General features: G+C 45.8%; 2 long non-coding RNA genes across 2 annotated transcripts; both read right to left on the reverse strand.

The window, feature by feature from the left end:
- Nucleotides 1-7,459: 7,459 nt before the first annotated feature.
- LOC144394280 (uncharacterized) lies at nt 7,460-15,771 on the reverse strand. The gene is made up of 3 exons (XR_013456953.1): nt 15,099-15,771; nt 9,851-13,954; nt 7,460-9,048 (listed from the first exon to the last, which is right to left on the reverse strand). It is a non-coding gene; the product is annotated as an uncharacterized LOC144394280 (long non-coding RNA).
- A 3,869-nt stretch (nt 15,772-19,640) lies between these two features.
- Nucleotides 19,641-23,668, reverse strand: LOC144394281 (uncharacterized). The gene is made up of 2 exons (XR_013456954.1): nt 21,034-23,668; nt 19,641-20,889 (listed from the first exon to the last, which is right to left on the reverse strand). It is a non-coding gene; the product is annotated as an uncharacterized LOC144394281 (long non-coding RNA).
- Nucleotides 23,669-27,043: the final 3,375 nt, after the last annotated feature.

Here is a 27,043-nt window from a genome sequence, read left to right on the forward strand (position 1 = left end):
GTGTTATTATACATATTGCAAACATCTCACAAAAAGCCAAGATATTAAAATGTAGAAATGAAGACATTTATAAACAAAATAGAAAAATGCATCATTTGTGTGTAACTCATAACTGAGGTGTTGAAATGTAGCACATACTTGGTGCTTTCCTTCTGTGGAGCATCACATACGTGCCGTGATCAACAAATAAGGTTTTCACACATCAGCTCAAAGACAGAGGGATCAAGGGGGGAGGAAGAGGAGAGGAGGAAGCGTGACAGGAAACTACAGTAAAGACACAGCGAGATGAAACTGACGTCCAGATGAGGTGATGCCACTGAATCAATGCAGCAGGTTTTTGCATCTTAGAGTTGAGAAGTTCCCACACCAGAGACAACGTTTATTACTGCGTGGGGACCAAAGTGGAGCATTTAGCAGCTAGAGAGACAGAACAAAAAGCAGAGTGAATATTGGACAAAGCATCCGGTTGACTGGAACAGGACACTAGTGGACACTTAGTGTTGGTGTTGCTCTTTGGCTCAGGTGTGTACTGACTGGCAACCGTTTGGCTTTCATACCTATCAATGTTTTCTTTACAGCTCGTCACACTGTGGCCCAAAAACCCAGTGATGCACTTTTCTCCATCCTACATTTGTGTTGTGGCCAAAGTAATAATAAGAATAAGAAGAAGAAGAAGTGACGCTGCATTCATCCCACATACAACATCACAGGACGAACACGGCAAGACTCACAACACACAACTCCTCACAATGACATGATCAGAAAATATGACACAATCACACCAGCTCAAAGTAATAAGCAACATATGTGCAACAGTCCATCTTACTCCAGTGTCCCTGAATCATAGGAAAATGATACAATGCATGAACGTAACCGTTTATCGCTCTAAACAAGAAATAAAATACATGAAACCTGAGAGACAAAATGTCTTAAAGTCTCTGTAGCTGCAAAGAAGTTCTTCCTCCTTTCATGTGAGTAGCGCTGCACTGCTCTCTGATGGAGGCGGATACTGAAACTCCTCTTGTGCCTTGTAGATATTTACAGTTTAGTTCCCACAGATCTTCACTCGTCTAATGCATCGGACCGGAGAGGAACACCAGCATGATCTTCGCTAAAATACCTTCTATATTTAGTTAAAGTATAAATGAACGTGTTGTCCGTCTCCAGGTCCCAGCAGCATCGGGTCCGAGCTCTGTCTCCACGGGTTCAGCCTTGTGTACCAGAGCACGCCGACGGCCTTCAGCCCAGAGACACCAGGTACACACATGAACTACAAGCAGACGACACGAGCAGGAACATCCATGTTTCATTTTCACAATCCCTTGATGATCTTTAGTTCATGTGCCGTGGCAGTGACGGGGACCCTCACCGGCTGTATGAGCCGGATGTCTTTGCGTACGACTTGTACAGCCGCCTCGGCCCGTACGCCTCTGTTCCGCTGTTAGTGGCCCACAAACCAGACCGGACTTTGGGTGTTCTGGCTGAACGCCTGAGACGCTTGTTAACGTGGGTCACAGCGTGTCGGCTCCTCGGGCGAGTATTGTTCCTGTGTGCTTCTCATACAGTATCTGGTCCTCGGTCAGAGAGCTTCTTCTTTCAGCTGCGTAGTTCATCCCGTTTGTGTGACTGGGAACGATTGATCCGTCCTGCAGACTTTGCTGCTGCTTTTTGTCCTCCTGCTGGCAAACAGCCAATAAACCCGTTTATTACTACATTTATGTTGGAAAACATATAGAAATGCACATTTAACCACTTTACAAACCCCTCCCTCTCTAAGCACGGCCAAACTCCCCCACTGAAGACGAGGCGCATGGAGCCACAGACTGACAGAAAGAGGTGTGATGGACAGCGTGGTTCTGCTCGGGCCCGGTCCACAGCAGCTGTTCACCCAGTACCAGTGTGCAGCACACAATATGTTGGACTATTTGCATGTGGAAAGAAACCCCCCACAACAGGATTAGATAAGGATGATAAGGATGCAGCGTCAGATATCAGGTTGTTTACTGTTTATTGTGTCTTGTATGTTGCAAATTACACACATTAATGAGAAGGAACACGATGCTTTCTGTATCACTTCCCCTCTTAGTTTGTTTCTGCACATGTTGACAATATTCACATGATCCATAAGTCACGGCTACTCGTCTCTCCTCCCTCTCTCAGGATATCAAGCCCCGCCCCCTTTGTTTCCTCTCGGGTACCACCAGAGCCGCTGGATCTACGACGAAGAGGCTGACGTGAAGGCTGTGGACGCTGGATTCGACCGCCACGACATCCCGTGCGACGTTATCTGGATGGATATCCAGCACACGGAGGGGAAGCGTATCTTCACCTGGGACGCCGCGCTTTTCCCCCCAACCGGCCAACCTGCAGCGCCACCTGGAGGAGAGGAAGAGGAAGGTGAGTTTCTAGCGTACATTGTCGGCCTTGTTTGTTTTTGGGTGTCACGAATCATTATGGTGCATTTTTTTCTTCTCTGTCAGTTGGTCGTGATAACCGATCCTCACATCAAGATCGACCCCGGTTGGTGTTTGTCTAATGAGGCCAGAGATGGGGGGCACTTCATCAAGAACAGAGACGGGCAGATCTATGAGGGGTCTCGTTGGCCTGGTAATGTTTCTCTGACTGAATAGAGTTTATGTCTAAAATGGTCAAATGGAAGTAGAGTTGCTCCCAATGAGGGACTTTGGTGCTGTAACATTGGACTGGAATGTTCTGTCCCGGTGTCAAACTGTTGAGTGGTTGAGGCCTCTCTCTTGCAGACATTTTAGGCCCTTTATAAAAACGTTCCAGAACTCTGCTGTGGTGGTGGCCGTGGTTTTTGCTCGTCTGCAGAGGGGGGAGAGAGAGGGGGAGGGGCTCAGGGAACGTGGCAGGTGGAGGCAATCGGCCTCAGCTGAGCTGAATGTGTTTTGATGGCGTTGGTCTGGTTTTAAAATGCAGTAAGGGCGATCAGGAGGAGAGAGCCGCAGAGCGAGCGAGACGCCGGGAGCTCTCAGTCTGCAAAGGGGACGAAGCTGTTTGGGGAGAAAGTCACCGCCGCCATCCGCACTGCGATCCAACAGAGCTTCTCTGACTGTTTCAGTCAAATGAGTCACAGCCATTTGGATCCACCAGGAACGACTGCTTTCCCTTAATGAATATCATCTCCTAGGTCGTTTTTCAATTAGCGTGAAAAAACAATAAACAGGACGAATCGTCAAAATGTGTCTTCGTGGACAAAGAGGAGGTGGCCTTGTTAAATATCAGCGTGGACGTGCACAGTCCTCTTTGTTCAGTGTGTAATGATCCGAGTGTTGCCTCTTGTGCCCTCAGGTCCTGTTTGCTGCCTTACTGGTTCACTCTGTTCCACCTGGCTCACACCTCCGTCTGCCTCCCTCTGCTGCCCAGTGGAAGTACTGCAGGCTGTTTGTCCACTTTACCTTCTGCTTTCTGACACTAGAGGTCCATGTTTGTCATGTTTTAAGTTGGTCATTAAAACATCAGTAGATCCACTTTTTAAGAAGAGCTTATGGAAATGCTTGTTTTATTCAAACGCGCACAGACCTCTCTGGGTGGAGTTCCCAGGAGAACAGAGCACCTTCGCTGTGGACCACCAGTATATGATTGGTGATAAATACCTTTTTTTACTGGGTGAAGTTCTCACTTTTATGATCTTAACTGTCTTTGATTGTATGTAGGTGGAGCACTGCTGGCCAGTCCTGTAACCAAGCCGCGTGTTCAAGCTGTGCGAGTCCTTCTTCCTGGATCTGGTGAGGTAAATCAAGCAGCAGGTAACAAACCTCTTCTAGTGGCTCACAAGTCACGTCATGGCGCCTGTTACATGAAGGGCTGTTTGTGTTTTAGGTTTGGTATGACGTCCTCACTGCAAAGGCGCATAAAGGAGGCCGGACTCTGGGTCTGCCCGTCACCCTGGACACAGTTAGTGTTAAAGTCTCAATTCACACAGCGAGGGTTACTTCCTATGTCATATTCTATATGAAACGTGTGTTTTCCTCTCAGGTTTCTGTGTTCCAGCGTGGCGGCTCGGTGGTCTGCAGGTCAACAGGAAGTGGTTCCTGCACAGCCGAACAGCAGCAGCTCCCCCTCTCTATCACGGTGGCCCTGAACTCTGAGGTGAGCATCAAAGGGTTTCAGGTAGGCAAATTAAATACAGGTTACTTTCTGACCAATAGTGATACAGAACAATGTCTTCAATGTCTTGTATTAAAGTCTTTGTTAATGGCTGACATTTTAGAGACGTTGTTGAACGTGCTGCTTATGAGATGTGTGTGTATACATATTTTACTGTGCGCCGTGTTTGTACCCCGTCTCCATGGTGACGGAATGCTCGCCCCACATGAGTGCGTATTATTCCAACATTCATTTGCATACGGAATCAGAATATTTGCAAACGGAATCAGATGTTTCTGTTCATTGTCTTACTGAGTTCAGAGGGAGCAGTTCAGATATTTTCTCCAGAGAATTTATCAGCGACATCTGTCCGTTACAGAGTTAAGTAGCCTTTTGAAAGATTCAACACCCTTTTTCACAGACCACATTCAGTCAGTCATTTACCATCAAAACAAAACCCTTTTTACAGGATTTGAGCCTTTTTACAGGCTTTCCACCGGTCTTTTTAAAGACTACACTGAGTCGTTTACCGTCTATCAAACGCCTTTTTACAGGCTTTCCACAAGTCTTTTTATTGATATTCACCATGTACCACGGAAACAACCGGAGACCCGGAGCTGGCGCTTCACTGCTCTGGACTCCTCCGACAGGATACAACGTGAATATGGCACTTTCTCGTGCCCCCAATGAAGTGCACTACCTGAAAAGGCCAGTGAGCGAGCTGCGTGCCTTCATTGGCACTGAGGCCAATATGTGCCGCCGGTTACAAGATCAAGAGCCGGCCTACGATCGCATGGTTTGTGAGCACACAACAATGCTTTCAGACCACAAGATTCACACCACTAGCTGCGTCCTGAGAAGGGAGGGCGGTCGACTCGATCTCATAGACGGTTCACATCTTGTTTGGTATTCATATCCGCGTTTCTTCTTTTTTGGTCTATTAATTGTAAATTGCACCTGACACTGAGGATGGCCTTCACATGTGTGTATAAAAACTCTTACTGCTCGGAACAAATTCCATCCAGGATTTTAAAAAGGGTCTCGAAAGACTTTCGACCAAGTCTCAACGGAGTGAGAAAGGGAAAGAGAGCTGAGTGGGCTGAAACAAGGACGACCATCTGTTTGTTTACGCCATTCGCTTCCAGTTTGTACTACTTGTTGTACCATTACAGGATGACCGTCTAACAAGTTTCCCTATTTCATGTACTGCTGCTATCAATGTTCCTTTGATCTGACGTTTGCTTCCATCATCCAGATACTGTATCAAGTGTATCGTGCACTTTACACTCAATAGCAGCACTCAACAATTTACAGCCCATCTCTGAGTTTAGGAGGAGACTAAAAAACGACAGACATTAATACAAAAAACGCGTTTGTCTGTGCCACAAATTGTCGGAAACGAACCATGACGTAGGTGGAGAGCTGGCGGAGGTGTGAATGGCCCGAATTAGCATATGAATGCAGGGACACGTTCTCCGTCACATTCCCTCGCAAAATGCCCAGGCTGTTGGCATCGCCTACATATGATGGAGCTATTGTAAGGGGGAGGGCTACGCCGAGAAGGGCTCTGCCAGCGTGCCACACTTTGGGTAAGCTGGTGGAGCTGCTCCTGTTGTAGTTTTAGCATCGCTCGAATCTCACTCAGCTCTGATACCGGGGGGAATTAACGACTGGCCGTAGGGCACTCTGGACGCCGAACTGAACTCCAAGGTTTAACGGAACAGAGAAACTTCGACCCCTAGCGCCCCCTGGAAAACCCTCCCGCTCCCACCGAATAGCCTCGGCTCTTACCTCCAGCAAGGTGGCGACCGGCTGTCTACGCACACACTGCTTAAGCTCCCGACGGAGCGTGCCATCGAGCACATGCTCGACAAATTGATCACGCAGCAGAACCTCAGCGTTTGGTATGCCGTCGGGGGCACGCTGCTTTACTGCCATCATGAGGCCCATCAGCGCGAGGGAGAACTCTTGTAACGTCTCGCCTTCTTGCTGCCGACGAGAAAAGAATGCTTCCTGTAATGCTACGTAAGACTCCGCACAGCCGTAAAGCTCTTGTAAAATGGAAATTATTATAGCTGGGTCTTCACGTTCTATACTAGGGCGAAACTTTATTTCCTCGCGAGCCCCCCCTTCCAAATGGTCGAATAGGAAGAACGCTTGATCTGACGTAGATAGATGGCGGGCCCTCATGCAGGCTTGTGCTTCCCCTATCCATTCCGACAATCCGATGCCTGATCTTCCCCTAAACATCGGACACTTCCGGTGACCGGAAGTGTCCGATGTTTAGGGGAAGAGCACAAACACTAGCCTATCCTGGGTAGGGGTTCTAGCCATGGGGGCGGCGGTAGGTGGCACGCTAACGGGGGATGTACTAGGCCCAACCACGGCTGCAGCCTGTTCCAGGCGAAGCCTCTCATTGTCGACCTTCAACTGGGCGACTAAGTCCCTCAACTCTTGCAGCTCTTGCTCCATACTTACCCCGACCGTTTAAGGGGGGGAATCCTACCGTTATGAGACGGGGGTGAAGAGAGGGCACCGGCTGCTGTTTTGCCTATGACACACACAAAAACAAAGAAAACAACAAAAAAGAAACAAACGAAATACTGGACCACAAACGAGCAGATAAACAGAAAAAACAAAAACAAAAAGCAAATCCAACTGAACACACGTCTTGGCTTTTGAAATTTGCAAAGTCCTGCCAGCAACGCCAATTTGTGGCAGCACGAGATTACATAATCGCGCCAATTTATGGCGATTTAACTACAGTGCCACCTTGTGGCAGAACAGGGACCAGCAACGCCACCCTGGGAATTTCACCCGGGGAATACTAACTAATAAGGTCACGCAGGTAAGTATCACAAAAGATGCCAAAGACGTGGTTCAATGTACAAAAAGGGGTTATAAGTTTATTACTAAAAATACGAGGATCCATAAAACAATTTAAAACACTCTCACAATTTCCACAACAAAAGGGGAATTAATGGGGGTAATAATGGTCAAAATAATAAACAAAATAATGAACGCTGAGGCTTACCAGTGGTTGTGGAGGGGACACGAGGGCAGCGGGGGAGATTTCAAGAGAAGACACCCGTGAACACAAAAACAAAATAGTGAGCACAGCAAAACAAATGAAAACGAAAGACCACAGCAAACGAGCGAAGGGACACCACCACCCGGACACCACACCACCGGGACACCACACCACCACCTTCGGCGTTCAGCTCTGAAAAAGAATAAAAAAAACAACAAAACGTTAAACACGCGTACATACAACCGGGGTCACTCACCCGGTTATTGTGGTGGAAGATTTTGCACAGACAATCGTTAAGTAAGAATCAAAGGCTCTGAGTCAAGTATGTCTTTTCTCCGTTTATTTCCTTGCAAGGGAAAAAGGGTCACAACAGCTACGTGGTCAGTAGACTGTCAAGAACCTCCTTTTTTTCCTCTCAACACATCGAGGCAGTTCTTATACCTAAACTTAGATATCGGTGGCGTCAACAGAGACCGTTAACCATCTTGTTGAGTCTCTACAGCCAGGGTACTGGGAACACCTCGTCCATGTGAGACACGTCAGTTCTTTGACCGTATCCTTGCTCTCCCAACATGCTTAAACAAAGGTGGTCATAGACATAACAAACACTTTGTTCAATCTCTACAGCTATGACGCTGGAAACATCTAATCCAAGAGGGAGACATCAGTTTTTATGTCAGGGCCTTTGTGACCTAAGCACTTGCAACTAATAAACTGGTTATACAAATGAAGCATTTAAAAGGGTCACATATCATTTTCCCATTACATTCCACTCTTTTGATTACATAATAATCACAAACTATGCAATCAATTTAGAATGTCTACTATAAAAATTTACCATCTGATATCTACCACATCAAATATCACAAAACATGAACATCCGGACATCGCTCACAAAACTTTTCCTGCCACAGAACAAAAACTCCCTAAAAAAACCCTCCGAAATGGGAAAATAGGAAGAAATCTGTTAGGAGAAGATAAAGACTGGAAACCTTCTCACAGGATTTGAGCGTTACACCCCAGATGTCATGTGTACAGTATTGAAATAAAAAAGAAAGGAGAACATGTTTAAATCACAGTACCAGAACTTGTTCCCCTTTCACACAAAACAGATATAGAATATTGTGGAAAGGTCATTATATCAATCATATTTACGTTACATACTAATAAATGCAGGGATAAAAGCTGTTTTTGTGAGAATGTTATTTCTCATTGTTTTAGCAAGCTACTGTGAAACCAAAAACATTTAGAACACCAGGAATGCACACAGACAGTGTGTCACTATGTCACTATGCGTACGTGTCGAGGTCGTAAGTGTTCAGCTCGTCAAGGGAGTCCGAGTCACTGTTGGGGTTATTGTCAGAGTCATTCCATGATAAGAGAGAACCACTCTTTAGATAGCTGATTACAAAATCTAAAAAAACCGTAGTGACACAAACGACTACTGTGTCTATGTGGAGGGGTCCTGGCCGTGTTCTTCTTCTTGTGTTGGTCCGCAGGTACACGTTGGGATGTGGAGTCTGCCAACCCTCTTTCTTGTGAGGCATCCGCGTTGTAGACAGTCAACACAGATCACAATGCACTGTGTGTCTGTCGGTCAACTGCCCGTCCGTGGTCACTGGATCGGTGGTGTCGGTTGATTGACACTTGTTGTGGAGGTAGGGTCGCCTGAGCCCACTGCTGGTACTGGATCTGGAACCTTCTTGCAATGGGATGCGTGGACCCAAGTTGCTCTTTCAGCTACCTTGACCGCTGTTTGGGTGACCAGGAGAATCTGGAATGGACCCTGCCACCGTTTAGCTTTCCAACTTTTCCTCCTGAAGTCCTTTACCACCACGAAGTCACCTGGTTGCAGTCGGTGTAGTGGACCCGTTGCTTCTCTTGGAAGTGCAGCTACAACCTGTTTTCTTACATCAGACAAAGTGGAAGACAGTCGAATGCAATAGGTTAACATGTCATTCTCGCACATTGTGGTGGAAGGGAGTGGTGTTCCTGGAGCTTCCACACCTATATGGGGAGGAACTGCGAAAAGGATTTCAAATGGGTTTAGGTTGCTGCGTGTTCGTTTCCTCATCCGCATGTACATCAGAACCAAGGGCAGTGCTTTTGTCCACGGTAGACCTGTGTCTGTGCAACATTTGGCCAGTTTTGTTTTCAATGTTCCATTTTCTCTCTCTACCGCTCCCCCACTAGATGGGTGGTATGCGCAGTGTGTTTTTAAGTCAATACCCAGGTATGCACTTAATTCTGTGATCGCTTGGTTGACAAAATGTGAACCATTGTCGCTAGAAATTTTGCTTGGGATTCCCCAGCGGGGAATGATCTCTGAAATCAAGGCTTTAGCCACTGTGGAGGCTGTCTGCTTACTGGAGGGAAACACCTCAACCCATTTGGACCACATGTCTACCATTACAAGACAGTGTTTCTTACCTTCCGATGGGGAGAGTTCCACAAAATCCATCATTACATGTTCAAATGGTCTTGCAGGCGGTGGATGTGCTGCATGATGTGACACCTGTACTGAACGACCTACATTGTGAGTTGCACCTGTTATGCATGCTTGGCAGAACCTTTGTGCGTAAGCTGCAAAACCTTTTGTGAACCATGTTGCACCAATGATACTTAACATTCCCCCTTTTGACACATGGTCTAACCCATGAGTCAATCTCGCATAGTGAGGGAAGAAATGTTTAGGTAAGCATGGATTACCATTTGGACCATACCAGATGCCGTCTATGAATTTGGAGCCTGAGGAGGACCAAAAACGTCTCTCATCTGAAGTAGAGAGGGACTGCACGGCTGCAAGAGAGGAGGGAAGAGAACACATGGCAGGAACTGGGCGTGATGGTTTGGGAAGAGGACGTCTAGCAGCCGCTTTTGCAGCTAAGTCTGCTCGCTCATTCCCCTTTGCGATGTCGCCTGTGCCGGATGTGTGCGCTGCACATTTACAAACGGCAATAGCTGTGGGCAACAAAATGGCATCCAATAGTTCTGCTATCAGAGTGTGGTGTAACACTGGTTTGCCATCCGATTTGAGAAAATTTCTGTGTCTCCACAGCGCGCCGAAATCATGAACCACGCCAAAAGCGTATCTGGAATCAGTGTGAATGGTTGTCGTTTTATCCTTAGCTAGTTTACAAGCTTCTGTTAGTGCGATTAATTCTGCTGCTTGGGCTGAGAGGTGACATGGAAGAGGGCCGGAACACAGAACAGCTGAGTCTGAAACAACAGAGAAACCCACAAGATTAGAACCAGTCAGGGGATCCCGTGTAGCAGATCCGTCAACATACATTACCATGTCACTGTTGAGCAGAGGTGTATCTGCGAGGTCTGGTCGAGGTGTGCACTGAGCTTCCAGCTCAGCCAAACAATTATGCTCCTCTCCATCCTCCGGAGTGGGGAGAAGAGATGCAGGATTGAGGACATTGCAGCGTTTTACTGTAACATTCGGCATGTCTAGGAGACATGTGTGATATCGAAGGTAACGCGCTGCAGATAAATGAGACGACTTCTGTTCGAGAAGAATCAGTGAAACCGAATGTGGAACCAATAATGTTAGCGTAGCATAGCCTACAATGTCACGAGAGGCTGTAAGAGCCTTTTCAGCAGCTGCCACAGCTCGAAGGCACTGTGGTAAGCCTGCTGCTACGGGATCGAGTTTTGCGGAGAAATAAGCTACCGGTCGTAGTTTATCGCCATGGGATTGTAGGAGCACTGATGTCATACATCCAGAACGTTCGTCAACGGTTTGTGTGAACGGTTTGTGAGGATCAGGAAGACCCAAAGTCGGAAGAACTTGTAACGCGCATTTCATGTCCGTGAAAGCTTGAGAGGCTGCAGGGAGCCACTGAATTTTATCATGCGCGCTGAGATTTTTCCCATGTATCAATGAGGACAGAGGTTGCTCGAGTTGGGAGTAATTTGGAATAAATGACCTACAGTAGGAACACATTCCCAAAAATGACATCATCTGTTTCTTGGTTTGTGGTTTTGGAAGTGTTACAATTGAGGCGATGCGTTTTGGTGATAGTGTCTTCCCTTCACCGGAAATGTTATGGCCTAGGAAATGAACGTTTTGTGAAACAAACTGTAGTTTGGATAGGCTGGCCTTGTGTCCTTCCGCTGCTAAGTGTTGAAGCAATTTGAGTGTGTCCTGTTCACACTGCTTTTGTGTTGGAGCTGCAATTAAACAGTCATCAACATACTGCAAAAGAGCTGTTCCTGGAGACAAAGTGAGGCTCTCCAAACTTTCCCTGAGTGCCTCGTTGTAGATCGTAGGTGATTCTGTGTAGCCCTGACACAAGCGTGTGAAAGTGTAAGGCTTGCCATTGAAATTAAACGCAAACCAAAACTGACTGTCAATGTCCACAGGGACACTGAAAAAAGCATTTGAGAGGTCAACCACGGAAAACCATCGAGCATCAGGTGGAACCTGTGCCATAATGGTGTACGGGTTGGGAACATTTGGGGCTCGTGCGTGGACGGCTGCATTAACGGCTTTTAGGTCCTGCACGAAGCGCCACTCAGTTGGTTTGCCTGCATCTCTGATCTTTTTAACTGGAAAAATAGGTGTTCTTACCGGCGAGTCAGGACATGGAACAATGACTCCGGCCTTTAAGAGGGAGTTGAACACCGGTGTTATACCGTCAATGGCCTCTTGGCGCAGTGGGTATTGATGTTTGTGGGGACGGAAGTCTGATCGAGGAGTGATGACCACAGGTTGACATTTTTTGATGAGTCCCACGTCATATTTATGCGCTGCCCACAAGGTGTCTGGGACAGAACTGAGGGCAGGAGAAATAGAGGAGACATTAGTCAAAAATGTATCAGTGTGTGTGTCAGAAAATATGTTATTTTCATCTATGACATAAACAGATCTGAGAGCAGGTGTGCAAAATGCGAATGGCTGTTTAAAGAAGCCTGTCGACGGAGAGCGCATCACAAGTGGATCTGGTGTAGCCTCCCAATCTGTCAATGCCTCGCACGCTGCGACAAAGGGTCCCAAATCTCTCCATTGGTCTGTTGCTGCTTTAGACAAGGAGATGTGTGGGAAAGAAGAGTCCACATTAAAGAGGTGCTGCTGAGAGGGGGTGAGAGAAACGGAAACAGCACATTTAAGTGTGGACCAAAACAATGTCATACATGCAATTTGATCATTCAGATCCTGTAGAAATAATGCATCATATTGCTTATCTGGCCCATGTGACACATGAGCTGTGCAGTGGAGATATGAAGCATCCATGCACTCTGCCTCAGGCTGGACGCGTGATGCTGCCAGGTGGGACACTTCTGATTGTGAGTCAACCGGAAGCCACCACTGGTACACAAACATTGGATCACATATAACTGTCTTTGCCATCTGGTCAATGGCTCTGCATCTCACCACTTGCAACCCTGTAGGAGTGGAGATGAGGCTAATGCCGAAAGAACACATGAGGTCTCTGCCCATTAGATTAATGGGACAGCAAGAGGACAGCAAAAAGGAATGTTTTACTGTGATGTCTGGTTCAGGGTCAGTTGAGTCAGTGTGTGTACTGGTCATAGGTGCCGTAAATCTCTCTACAATAGTCATCCCTGAAGCTCCTTGTGAGAAAACCTGTTTTCCACTAAGTTTCTGACCTGGAAAATACTTTTGTTGTATTACAGAATGTGTAGCCCCCGAATCAACCAAAAACGATAAAAGTTTCCCTTGAATTTTCACCATAGTGGTGGGCATATTTTCAAATGATTTTCCTGAAAACTTTGCGTATGTGTGTTTAAGTGAAAGCTTTTGTTGTGTTCTCAATTACTCTGTGATGTCCACGAGAGCTTGTTGTTGCTCCAGTGTGTGTGTGTGAGTGTGAGTGTGCGTGCAGGGAGTTAGTGCAGAAAGCGTTTCTTCATTGCAGGCTGCGGTGTGTGTGTGTTTTACTTCCCTTATCATGTGAGGCCTCAGCGTGGTTGCCGTCTCCCCCTCACATGCAGCCTCCTCCCCCTCCGCCTCACGTCAATCGGATTGTGCGTTGCCACCCCTTCCTCGTCTGGCCAGTCCACGCCCCCATCCTCTACGAGGTGCATTTTGTGGACATTCTCTGTGCCAATGTCCCCGCTGCCTGCTTGGTATTGTTGATGGGAGTCATATCCACTTTGTCAGGGAACAAAGTCTTTATGCCGTCGTTCAAAGCCGTGAGTGCGTCTCTGTACGGCTTATTTTGATTTGAACTCCATTCAACGTCTGCCGCACTGGTGTCTCCTGCAACCAGCTGGTTGAGCTTCTGGTAGTGAGTCGGACCCACGTGACTCATTAGAACACGTCGAATTTCAGCAAAGTTGGGCAGGAATTGCTTACAGAAGTCCATGAATGCTTCAGCAAACAGTCTTCCCGAGTGCTGTATCGGCGGGAGATGAGCCATTGCAGCTCTAATGTCCGTATCAGTCCAAGGCCGTAAAACAAGTATGGGACCTGAGTGTCCTGGTACTTGAATCATTGGGGTTTGGAGCACAGATTTTGCATCCGGGGGAACTCCCTCTGGGTCGAAGGAGGGGGAAAAAACATCTGATGTAGATGGTTGCTCTGCAATCAGTTTGTTGATGGCAGAAGTGTCCCCTCCGGTTGCTCCTGGAGAGCGAGTGGGGAGAGCAGCCTGTCTCTTTTCCTCCTCTTCGCCGAGGAGTCGTTCCTGTGCTGCTTTCACTGCCGCTTCCTTTTCCTCCCTCTGCCGGGTGTAGTGAACTTTGATATGTGCTCCTGCAGACGAAGGTTGCTGGTTCGCAGGTGAAGCAGGGTACGGTGGTGGGCATGTGTTGAGGAGAGGGCCGCCAGCCCCTGTGAGACTCGGATACAAGGGAGAAGAAGCACATCGGTCATTTTGTTCAATAACATTTGGATCTGGTTTTTCAACCGATGTGGTTTTTGCGCATGTCAATTCGTTAGCCATTTGTTTCCTTTCTCTACATTCACATTCATCCTTCCACCATTTTAACCATTTACTTTGTTTCTCAATGTCCTCCAAGTCTTTGCCTTTTATCACCCTCTGAGTTTTTATACCCTTCTCTTTTCCCTCTAAGCCTGTTCGTAACATGTTCAGTTTTATTCTACTGAAAGAACCATTTGCAGGGAACCCAAAATCTTTTGACCACTCGGGCAAAAACTCTAGAGATTGATGTCCATATTTCCTTCTCATCAGATCCACAATGGGTCCCTCCGGAGAACCCATTTCCTTTTTACCTTTACCGTGTACACCACCCATCTTTCAGGCGTGGTGAAGTATACTTTTTATTCCTTAAAATATAGTCGTCACTATAAGTCTTGATTTTCTTTTACGTAGGAAAAATACAAGTTAAAACCCAACCAGAACTATTGGTTAATAAATATAGGTCAAGGGCGCAAATATCTGTTTTCAGATTACTGTCCGAAAATCCCGATATTGTTCCTGTCTTCCTGTTAGGTCAAGGGCTGGGATTTTGCGATTTCAGTGAACTCCCAAAATCCCTCCTGTCTTCCCCTTCGGTCAAGGGTCACAATTGTCAATTGCCCCTGTCTTCCCCTTTGGTCAAGGGTCACAATTATGCGTTTTCAGAGTGTTAGTCTGAATACAATCGTAATACGCAAATTGCTCCCTGTCTTCCCCCTTGGTCAAGGGTCACAATTATGCGATTTTCAGATAGTTAGTCTGAATACAATCGTAAATGCGCACATTGCTCCCTGTCTTCCTCAGTAAAAAGTTGGATGCTGATGAACCGGAAATACTGTACAATTACTCTTATAATTTTATACACATTTTTCAAATAACCGGATAAAAAGACAAGTTATCATCATTAGAAGCCCAATCAAATAACCGAAATTTGGATTTTCTAAGAAGAGAGAAAAAATCATTTTTTTAAAATCCCAAAGTACTAAATACCCTTCTTTGTAATCTGTTACCACCCGTTATAATTCAGAAAGCCCCGTTTGAAAATCAGAATATCAACTTCTTACCCGATTCGTGTGAAAATCTTCCTCATCGGATCGTGTTGAAGCCAATCAGGTCTCTTTTGGTCGCCGGTCCCCTCTCTCTGAGTGTGATGAGGTATAGGGCAGAATCACGTTTGGTGGATCCTGAAGTGGCCACTTCCCGGACGTCCTCGGAGTCCCGACGGAGCTTCAAACGATCCCACTTCTGACACCAAATTGTGGTGGAAGATTTTGCACAGACAATCGTTAAGTAAGAATCAAAGGCTCTGAGTCAAGTATGTCTTTTCTCCGTTTATTTCCTTGCAAGGGAAAAAGGGTCACAACAGCTACGTGGTCAGTAGACTGTCAAGAACCTCCTTTTTTTCCTCTCAACACATCGAGGCAGTTCTTATACCTAAACTTAGATATCGGTGGCGTCAACAGAGACCGTTAACCATCTTGTTGAGTCTCTACAGCCAGGGTACTGGGAACACCTCGTCCATGTGAGACACGTCAGTTCTTTGACCGTATCCTTGCTCTCCCAACATGCTTAAACAAAGGTGGTCATAGACATAACAAACACTTTGTTCAATCTCTACAGCTATGACGCTGGAAACATCTAATCCAAGAGGGAGACATCAGTTTTTATGTCAGGGCCTTTGTGACCTAAGCACTTGCAACTAATAAACTGGTTATACAAATGAAGCATTTAAAAGGGTCACATATCATTTTCCCATTACATTATAAAGAAACAAAAAATACAGAACAAACTAAACAATAAAGGGAACAAGATAACTCCGTCGTCCCAATAAGTCAAGGGGAAGATCGAACGTCACGCTAAAATTCTTCATCCGGGTAAAGCCGTCCGAGCCAAACGGTGTAGGCGGTCCGGCCCAAAACAATTGAGGCAACGCAGTCCAAAAAAACACATGTACGCAAACCGAGGTAGAAGGCAAAACAGCAGCTAGTTGGACTGCTAACGGTGGCCAAGATCCACCGGTACGACCGCCCAGTCCCAATTGAACAAGTTACTGTCGTCACCGTGAAGGAGACAGCTCGGGCGATCACGCTGCTCGGCAAGCTTCGTGGCGGTCGCTCTGTGTTAGGGAGCTACGCGGCTCCGACAGCCGGGGATCTGTAGCAGCGCCGAACAACCATGCAGGGTGAATGACGCGGAAGACTGACACAGTTCCGTCACCTGGCCAAGAGGGCGATAGGAGGGAGGAGACTACTGTGGTTTGTTTATACCGGTCCCTGCGCTCTGATCGGTCCCGCGGGCATCCGGTGATTAGGAGTCTACTCCTACTGCTACACCAGCATCATTTCTGCCAGTTGAGCGCATTGCTACAAGATGTGTGGTTAATACATCCTCTGTGCATTTAAGTAAGACCAAAGAAAAGGTCACTGTAGTCCTGCCACTATGCACTGTAGTTGAGCTCTAGGAGACTGATCTCTGCAGACCCCACATGCTGATTCAAATGTTGTTTGCATGGAATTACATTTTATCTTGATTAAAAATCTTTTAAAGAAGTTATTTTGTGTATCTTTTTTACATAACATTTGCCATTGCTAATGGCGTACACAGTAATCTAGCATATTTGAATTAAATAAATCAATTCAAGCCAAAATGTAAGAGTCTATAATTAGGCTACTGAGCCTGATCTATTTGTACCAGCGATTTTCTTACCTTTTAAAAAAAAATGTCAACTGGGCTAAAACTCCCTCTGCGAGCCTGATTTGCATTTGTATAGCTCACAGCATTTATTTACATGTCAAAGCCTCCCCTAGAATTAGGAGGAGGGGGGTCATGGGGGCACAACTGCCAAAGGAGGCCCACGTCAATTTCTGACAATTTACGGCAGTTTTCGGCGTTGCCCGCAAATTGCCGCAAACCTGAAATTCCACGACAATTTACAGTGCCGCATACTGCAGAAAATCCCACTTTTCATGCAGTGTTTGGTTTTATTATTTAAATGTACATTGATGAAATTAACGTATAATACTGTACATATTATTCTGTATATAGTAGGCTTTCCTATTGTTTTTCCTGTTCAGTAATATTCTCATTTTGTGTCACTGCTGAATCTTCTCTCCTGATATTGTCTGAAATCATCTTGTCTAAATAACTCATTACAATGTTAACATTGAGTATTTTGTGGTTATATGATAATCAAATGTTTACATCTGATCTCCATCAGTTTACTGTAAAGATCCTGTAGTTGTACACAATGTGTCAGAAAACAGCTGGCTCTGCTAATTGTATTTAAAAACTTTGATGTGATTTATGATGTAGAGAGAGAATGTAGAATAGGAGATGATAACAAGAACTGTGCCAGTGGGCCTCCAGCAAAGTGCCTGTGACAGAGCCAGTGATGAGGTGGCGTGACAGGAAATCAGCTACGCTCATCAACGGCCTCACATGTGGATATCAGGACAGCATGAAGCCTGTAGAGCTAAACACACATATCTACCCACTACAGCTGTGGTCAAACGTTTACATACACTTATAAAGAACATGATGTCATGGCTCTCCTTGAGTTTCCCCTTATTCCTACAAGTCTGATTTTCCTCTGATAGAAGAATCTGTTCCAATCACTCTGTCACAAAAACATTCATGAGGTTTGGTTCTTTTAGGACTTAATTATGGGTTAACAGAGAACATGACAGAATCCGCTGGGTCATAAATATACATACAGCAGTGATAATATTTGTCCTTTGGCCATTTTCACTTCTATTAGGCGCTTTTGGTGGCCGTCCACAAGCTTCTCGTTGAATCTTTGACCGCTCCTCTGGACAACAGAATTGGTGCTGTTCAGTTAAATGTGAAGGCTCTCTGACATGGACTTGTTTCTTCAGCATTGTTCACATCCACCAGCACCAGATCCATTGGCAGCATAATACTACCACCACCGTGCTTGGCGGTAGACATGGGGGGTATTCCAGAAAGGAGGTTCAACAAACTCTGAGTCTATCCCTGAACTCCGAGTTGACTTACTCGGAGTATCCGCTTCCAGAACAGCTGACCTGTGTTAGTTCAATGGACTCCTTGAATGTTCACCTTGAGTTAAGTGCGTGCATGGCGATTATAAAAAGCCATCATCAATGGAGCCCCGATAGCACGAGTCACCACGAGTCACCATGACAACAGTAAATAAAAGCTATTTCACTGCGATGGAGTTGGAGGTCCTTCTGCAGGCCTACGGTGAGCATGAGCATGTATTTCACAGCTGCAGCAGCGAAGGAGAGAGAGACTGCGTGGGGAAAAATTGCTGCCCGAGTCAACGCGTAAGTTTGAATGTACTGTTCCATTGACATAACATTTAACCGTAAGATCGTCGCAGCCTATAGTTATGAATATAAGTAGGAATGAAATCTGATTTTCATTTAAGTGCAATCCAACAGGGGGAAAAGGACCTGGAAGCAGCTAAAAATGAGATATAAAAACATAGTTAAAAAGGCATGGCATATATTGCTATGATTGCACCTCACTTTGATTTGAATTCATTTTTCAGTTCATTCATTTTTTGGTTACGTCTTACCACAGAACTTTCCTCCAGAAGGTCTCATCTTGGTCCACGTGATCAGCAGCAAGCAGCTTTTGGAGCAAGAGCTTCCTTCCTGCACGGCAGCCTCTCAGTCCATGGAGATGCCAAACACGACTGTGGACATGGACACTGTGTTCCAGCAGCTTCTACTTCTTGGCAGATCTGCATTTTGGTGGTTCTCTGTTGACTCTTCCCCCTCCTGACCAATGTTCTCTCAGCAGCAGGTGATAGCTTGTGTTTTCTTCCTGATGGTGACAAAACAGCGTCGTGCACTTTATACTTACAAACTACTGTTTGCACTGTTGCTCTTGGGACCTGCAGCTGCTTTGAAATGGCTCCAAGTCACTTTCCAGACTTGTTCAAGTCGATGATTCGCTTTGTCAGATCCATGCTGAGCTCCTTTGACTTTCCCATTGTAGCGTTTGTGGGCGTTTGTATCCAATGAGCTCTATTTAAATGCCTCAGAGTCACCAGCTGTAGTCACTCATAAGCACTCACAAGAGGTTAAGAGGCCATGAAGCTCATTGCATTGACACAACGTTCTAAGGCACCAAAACTGCTAATTCATGTTGCTGTATGTATATTTTACACCCAGCAGATTTGATCACTTTTATTTATATATATATTTCTGTCCAACACACACTTTCAATACTCCACTTTGTGAGGAGATAAACTCCACCCTGTTATCAAATGTGTGCTTGTGCTTTGTGTGTTTTTGTTGGTGACTTAAGTGTGATATTTGGTGCAGAATGAAAGCTTCAAGTTGCACCTGAAGTAGCGAGCTCAGTAGTTTGTGTTGTTGTGAGACGGCTCTGCGTGAAGGTTAATAAGGTTAATAAAGCAACTTATTCATTACTCATTTCTTTATTTACTCACTTCCTTCTTCAACATGCTGCACCACCAATGTTTCCTCTGTGCTATTGACACAGCAACAGGGCTGTAGAATAAATACAGATATTATGGAGGAAATAGTACAAAAGTCAATAGTACAGCATCTTTAAAAAGGATCAGAGTATTTCATGTCAAAAGAAATAATACAGCGTGTTGAAATCATCTTTATTTGATGGCCTGTTTAAACATGTACAGTTGTTTCCAATAAAAGTCATTTATTAACATTAGAGCCAAACAATTCTATTTCTGTTAAAGTAACACATGGAGTAAATGTTGTAAATGACATTATAGGGAATAAAAACACAAGTAACGCATATTCAATATTTCCTTGAGAGGTTTGCTGAACCATTAAAAAGCTTCTTGTTCAAAACAAACCTGATTATGTGAAATTAGATTTGATTTCACTCAACAGATTTAGAAAGATTTGAAGTTAAAATGGGCTCAAAAAGAATTACACATTCATATTTTCCTTCTTCACCTTGTTTTTATTATTGCTGATGAAGCGCACACACACATAAGGACACATTTGTCTCATATGGGGGGACAGATGAAAGAGCGTCTTATAAAATGTCTTCTTGAACACATAAAGATGAAGATTAAAGCCTAATTAGGAGCCAATATCTAAATGATCATCTATTGATTGAAGGAGCACAGCAGCATTAAGCTGAGCTCTTTCACACTTCCATCTGAGTCCCAGAGAGCTGTGGACCCCCCAGAGTCCAGACCAGCTCAGGTACCCCTCACCTGCTCCACCTGCATCTACACCCACATGAACCACCATCAGCTGTACAGACTGAACTATGTGGTGAGCAGAGAGGAAGGTTCTCCACCAGGAGGAGACTCTCCCTCCTGAAGAGGACACAGAGACACTGAGGAACCAGGAGACCATAAACTGAACCCAGGATAAAGAGGTTCAGTGAATGTGGTGCTGAAGGTGTGGAGGTGGATCAGTGTGTCAGAGGAGACTCTGTAGAAGGACAGAGAGCCAGCAGGACAGTCCACATACACTGCTACTCTATGAGAGGAGGAGGAGGAGGAGGAGGAGGAGGAGGAGGAGGAGGAGGGTGTTTCTGTCTCATTGTGACGGACAGAGTAACCTCCATAAGAGCATCTCAGACTCCAGGACTGATCATTGTATCCAAACACACAGTCTAAACTGTTTCCTTTCCTCCTGATTCCTCTGTAACTCACTGATACATCAACTCCTCCTCTCCACTCGACCTCCCAGTAACAGCGACCAGTCAGACCAGTTCTACACAGCAGCTGAAGCCAGATGTCAAATCTGTCTGGATGATCAGGATGTGACTGATCCTCCATCACACGTGTCACCTTCCTGTTGTTGACAGACAGTTTGAGGTATTTGTTTACTGTGTTTGTGTCGATTGTGAGTTGACAGGAATCTGATGAGAGAACAAGACACAATACAGCTGCAGTTATTAATCATGTGTTCATCTACTGACACGTTGATGATGACGTCACAGAGGTGAATGAGTGATGTCACAGTGTGAAGATGGTTGAATCTTCATGAATCAAAGCACACTTACACTTCCTCAGACCTGGTCTCAACCATCGGACTCCATCAGGCTCCACCCTGAAAGGAGGAGGGGGGTCAGAGCAGCATGGAGACATGGACATTACATCACTCTCACACACAGCTTTGTCCTTCATGTCCACATGGAGCACCTCTTCTTCTACCACTACTTACAGACGACCACAGACTGTCAGTCAGGCGTCACACAGCGACGAGGTGCTGGAATATATTCATGAAGAAGATGAATGGATAACAAATAAGAAATGGACCTGTCACTGTACTTTCACCAGATGTGAATTCAAACGGGAGAAATGACGTCATGCTACAGATCAAGCTTCATGGGACGTGTGCAAAGGAACATTCACATTAAACTGTTTCATAAAGATAAAGCAGATACAGACCATTCAGTATTCACACAATGTGCATGTTTCCATGTTGTCCCCATTTGTGGACAATGTCTCTCCCTGTGGTTCGCTGGAGTCCCAAAACTTTACAAATGGCTTTGTCACCTTTTCCACACTGATGGATCTCAATGACTTTGTTCCTCATTTGTTCCTGAATGTCTTTGGATCGCAGCCTGATGTCTCGCTTGTGAGGATCTTGTGGTCTACTTCACTTTGTCAGGCAGCTCCTATTTAAGTGATTTCTAGATTGAGAACGGCTGTGGCTGGAGAAATGGAACTGGGCTTTCCAAAGATGTGATGAACCTCACTTCATTTATGTTTTCATCACTTTTTCACACAGGGCCATTTAGGTTTGGATTCTTTTCTCCCCTTAATGATAAAAACTGCATTTTGTGTTTACTTGCGTTATCTGTGTCTAATATTTACATTAGTTTGATGATCTGAAACATTTAAGTGTGACATGCAGGCATGAAAACGGGTCACGGGTGAAAAAGGTGAGACGGATGTTTCCCCTCTAGGGGTTTTCAGCTGGTTTTGTCCCAGGGACCAACATTCTGAATAGAAAGTCACTGGCCTGTAACCGCCCCCCCACATATTCCGCCTGTAGCACTTGTCAGTGGAATCTCTTCCATATTCTTCTGGATATTCAAGTGACTGAATGTCTTCAGCTGGACGCATCGGTCTTAATGTGCCGGTAATGATGGTAAATGATGCTTGTAGCTGGTTGTCATCTACGCTCCACTACGGTTACATAAAGGTGGCGTTTGTGTTTTCACAACGTTTTATCTCATAATTTAGACTTTCTATCCCCTTTCTTCAGTGCGGAAATGGGCTTCTATAGTTGTGTGAATGCATCACTCCAGCCAATCCAAAGACGGGGTTTGTAACCAATCAGGTGTAGAGACCATGTGACTGGCTCCGCCCCCTTACTGTCAGAAAGAACAACAGCGAGCGCGTAGAAAACTCCTTCGAGCGCGAGCAGAGATTCTCCTCGCGAGCAACGAAGGTCACGTTCAAAAGTCCGTCTCACCAGAGATATTTATTTATTTATTTGTTTGTTTGCTCGCGGATGTTTGATTTACGCATCAACCTGATTTGCGCTCTGGAATTTTGGCAGTGATTTGCTGCCATACCCCCCCCCCTCAAAAAAAGGTGAGGGATTTTCATGCCTGAACATAAAAGAAATGAGGAATCAGGAAGGCAGCAAACACTTTATCACACAACTGTAACACATAAAAGCAGAAGCCATTTTCCAGTGAGGCTGAATGAGGCGAGTCGGAGGACGTCCACGTTGTCCCATTGATCAGGTGGACTGCAGTGTCTCCCCGTTGTACTACTTCATGGGGGGGCACCCCTGTTATAATGATGGAAACACTGAACTGGCTTCGGTCGCTTATCAAAACATCGGCCAAATAAGCCGTTTTTCAGACTTTATGAGCAAATACAGAATCCCTTTGTGTTCATTTCTAAAGCCGCATAAAGACACACGTGACTTTATTTAAGGCGCTGCGCTACTTGCAAGTCGCTGTGTTGTGGCAGATTCTCCATAAAGGTAGAAAACAACAAACTCATGGTCATGAAGGTCCTCATGTAACGTTACATGGAATCTGCATGAGGAGGAGGAGGAGGGTCCATGTCGCTAAATACCAACTGAGATCGGCTTGTGGCTTCTGACAAAGGATCCTTCCACCGACCACTTTTCACACCCGCCGTCGCTCTGATCTGCAGGCGCATGGCGGAGAAAACCAATCGGGTGTCTGGATGCTAAATGTTCATACTTCTGTTGGGCCTCCACCCTGCTAATGAACCTCACCACGTGTTTCTTCACTGAGGACAAAGGAAGAACACAAACATATAGGGGTCCCCCGTGGCCTGATGCCAGGGGCTGATAACAGGACCCCTGCAGCTCTCCAGACCCCCTTGGCCATAAAAAGAGGACGTACCAAAGAACACCGAGCGCTCCCATTGGCCGAGGACAGTGACATTTATTTATGGACCTCAAGTTCATAAGAAGAGATTGCGCCAAAGGATCGATCTCTTTCGCCTGACTTCCCGTTAGTGACAGATCGAGACAACACAACGTTGTTTGGTTTCTTTTCTTTCCCTCCAATTCCCAAGTTTCAGTCTTAATCTCGCTGGACGAACTCAAGACTCGCGCTCCACTACGTCCCGCTTCCTTTTCCCTTTTGATTTCATTCCTGTTGACTCCAGAGGAGCGGAGAGACAGCTGCTCTCTGACCCCCCGCCGCCTCTTTTCCCAACGAGAAGTTCGGACCCCACGGCCGAAATCGCCTTCATCCACTGAGTTTCCCTACGCGGAGCTCAACTGTCCTCTGTCAGCTGGAAGCTGATGACCAACGCCCATCAAACAGTAACACTGGTTTTCTGGGCAAACTAATTTAGCGTGTTGATATGAACTTGATGTTTATTTGATTTGTTCAGTCATAACGTGGTACGATAGAGTCCGGATCAACGAATCCGCCACCTTTGATTTATGTTTGAATGTGTACCTGCAAATGTCGTAATGTCCCCTGTTGATCTGATGCTGTGATAGGTTTGCTGTAAGAGAGTGAAAGCGCCGACTGTGTTACGCTGTTGAATGATTTCATGGTCAGAATAGTTCCTTATTTTCTTTTCTTTTCCCGGGTCTCCGCCGTGAGATCCGTTTGCCTGTGGTTTCATTTCGTATCGCCAGCCACATCGTTGGTTCTGTAACTGCACACACATGGATCCGACCATCCTGATTCACGTTGCTGATCTACGTTCCGCTGGTCGCGGGACAGAATCTCCTCGCGCCGCGTCTAAGTATCCCCCCCCCTCCTTCGTCCAAGCCATAGTCCCTAGCAACAGATGGCGTTGCCATAGCAGTGCGACTGTAGTCTTCCTCGTTGCTTTAATACAGGGGTGTCCAAAGTACGGCCCGCGGGCCAACTGCGGCCCGGGATCCATTTTTTATTGGCTCGCAGCAAATCATAGAAATAGAATGGAATGTGGCCCACACATGAAACTTGCCCTTGACTGTATTGTAGTTCTTAGTTTGACCAGTAGGTGGAGCTACTCACTAGCTGCAGTCCTAATGCAGCTTTTCCATAAAAAAAAATGTTTAGATAAAAAATTTCCGCGACGACAAAATGGCAGAAGCAAAGAAACGCAAGATAGCAAGTGAATGCAGAACATTTCAAACACGGTGGGAAAATGAATATTTCTTCAAAGAAGTTAAGGAGAAGTGTGTCTGTTTGATTTGCAATGAAACGGTTGCAGTGATGAAAGAGTCCAATGTACGACGACACTACGAAACCAAGCATCCGACCTTCACGTCCTACACTGCTGCTGAGCGAGAGGACAAAGTCCAGCACATGGCAGCTAACCTGCAGGCTCAACAACAGTACTTTTACCCTGCTAACAACACACAAGAAAACGCTACAATAGCTAGCTATGAGGTAGCTCAACTCATAAAGCTTTCTCAGACGGTGACTTGGTTAAACAGTGCCTCATTAAAGTCGCTGGAATAATGTGCCCGGAAAAGATGCAGGAATTCAACAACATGAGCATGTCCACAAACACAATTGTGCGTTGAATGGAAGACTTGTCAGCTAACATACAGAACCAAGTGTCACATAAAGCTTGTGCTTTTGACTTTTACTCCATTGCATGTGATGAAAGATGCAACAGACGCCGCACAACTGTTCCTTTCTTTGCGGGGAGTTGACGATAACTTTTGCATCACGGAGGATCTGCTTGATCTTCGGAGTCTAAAGGGCACAACAACGGGTGAGGACATTTTTGAAGCCGCGTCAGGTGCAATTGACAAGATGGAACTTAAATGGGACGAGCTGTGTGGAGTTGCAACGGACGGGGCTCCCGCTATGACAGGCGAGCGCAAAGGAATGGCATCTATGGTGTGCGCCAAGGTGCCAGAGAGTGGAGGCGAGGCGGTAAAATTGCACTGTATCATCCACCAAGAAGCGCTCTGTGCCAAGACAGTCCAGCTTGGCGATGTGATGACCACAGTTGTGAAAACTGTCAACATAATTCGAGCACGAGGGCTCTACCACAGAGAACTAAGCTTTCCTATCTGATGTCGATGCTGAATACGGGGACGTACTCTATCATTGTGACGTGCGCTAGCTTAGTCGCGGCTCCGTGCTGAAGCGGTTTTATTCCCTTATTGCCTTTCTAGTTGATCTTACTGGTCATCTGAACTCACTGAACAAGAGCCTACAAGGCAAAGACCAGCTTGTACCACAACTTTCTGTGCGAAGCTTCGTCTTTTTGAGACACAACTACGCAACTTCAACCTTGCGCACTTCCCTACGCTGTCCGAAATCAAACGTGCTCATCCAAAGGCCGACCTCTCTGCTAAAAAGGGGAAATATGTTTCTGTGATCACAACTCTTATGACACAATTCAATCAGCGCTTCCAAGATGTTTCTGTCATTGAGAAAGAAATCAAGCTGTTCTCAACTCCCTTCCTGCTGGATGCAGAAGAAGTGGAAGAGAGTCTGCAATTAGAACTCATCGAGATGCAGCTCCTCTCCCTACCCGACTTCTACCGGAGCTTGGAAAAGGCCAAGTTTCCTCTGATGCGACGCCACGCAAAAAGAATGACCAGTCTGTTTGGCACAACATACATATGCGAGCAAACATTTTCTCTGTGAACTCTGAACAAAAGCAGATTGAGAACCTAAATGAGCGACAGCCATCTCTGTGATGTCCTTCACATCTCAACCAGCAAACTTACTCGTGACCTGCCAGTCGTCCTTCAGTCCAGAGCAGCATCACTGCTCCCATTAAGTGCAACACTGTTCCCATTGTAGGCGAGTTCAAATATATTACACAGTATTCATGTGTTCAAAAGCCCAATTACTTAATAAATGCAGTCAATTAAAGTTGATAACATTTTCTAAAACACGTTAGCTGATAAATGATTTGCATAAGTACGTTAAATAAAGCCTTCCCTCTTTATACAGGGCTGTGAAGGGGGTCCCCATCCTGACGAAGAAGCAATCTGAGGATGAGCTGCCAACCCTTTTTGTAAAAAAAATGAAAACCCATTAATGGAGACATGTGATGTATGCAGTTTTTTCTGTCAGTATAATAAATTATCAAGCATCATTTACCTACATTTGATTGAATGATTTGTATTACTGTTAATACACTAGAGGTGATATACCTTAACTTTAGTGAGCGGCTCAACCTTTTGCATATTTTTCTGTCTGTGGCCCTCAGTGAAAAAAGTTTGGACCCCCCTGCTTTAATACGTGGAACACTTCCTGCATTTCGCTCTCGCTCGCCCCTCGCGTCCAGTAGTCGTATTACACTGTTTAACGTTCCCGTCTTCCTCGGTGGTTTGATTTAACGGTCTCACTTCCGCCCCGCTGCTCTCGCTCGCCCCCTAGTGTGATAACCGGCACTCCGCTTGTTGTTGCGCGCAATCGCACCGCCGTTACTTCCCTGCACCCCCCTCGTCTCCCCCCTCTCTCTCTCTCACCCCCCTCTGTGCTCACACACACACACACACACACACACACACACACACACACACACACACGTTTTGATTGCTTGTTTAGTGAGTAGGTTTAAAATAAGTGTTATGGGGATTGTTGGTTGCAGTTATAG

The sequence above is a fragment of the Gasterosteus aculeatus genome, unplaced genomic scaffold, assembly GCF_964276395.1.
Source record: "Gasterosteus aculeatus unplaced genomic scaffold, fGasAcu3.hap1.1 HAP1_SCAFFOLD_39, whole genome shotgun sequence".
NCBI classification, from domain to species: Eukaryota; Metazoa; Chordata; class Actinopteri; order Perciformes; family Gasterosteidae; genus Gasterosteus; species Gasterosteus aculeatus.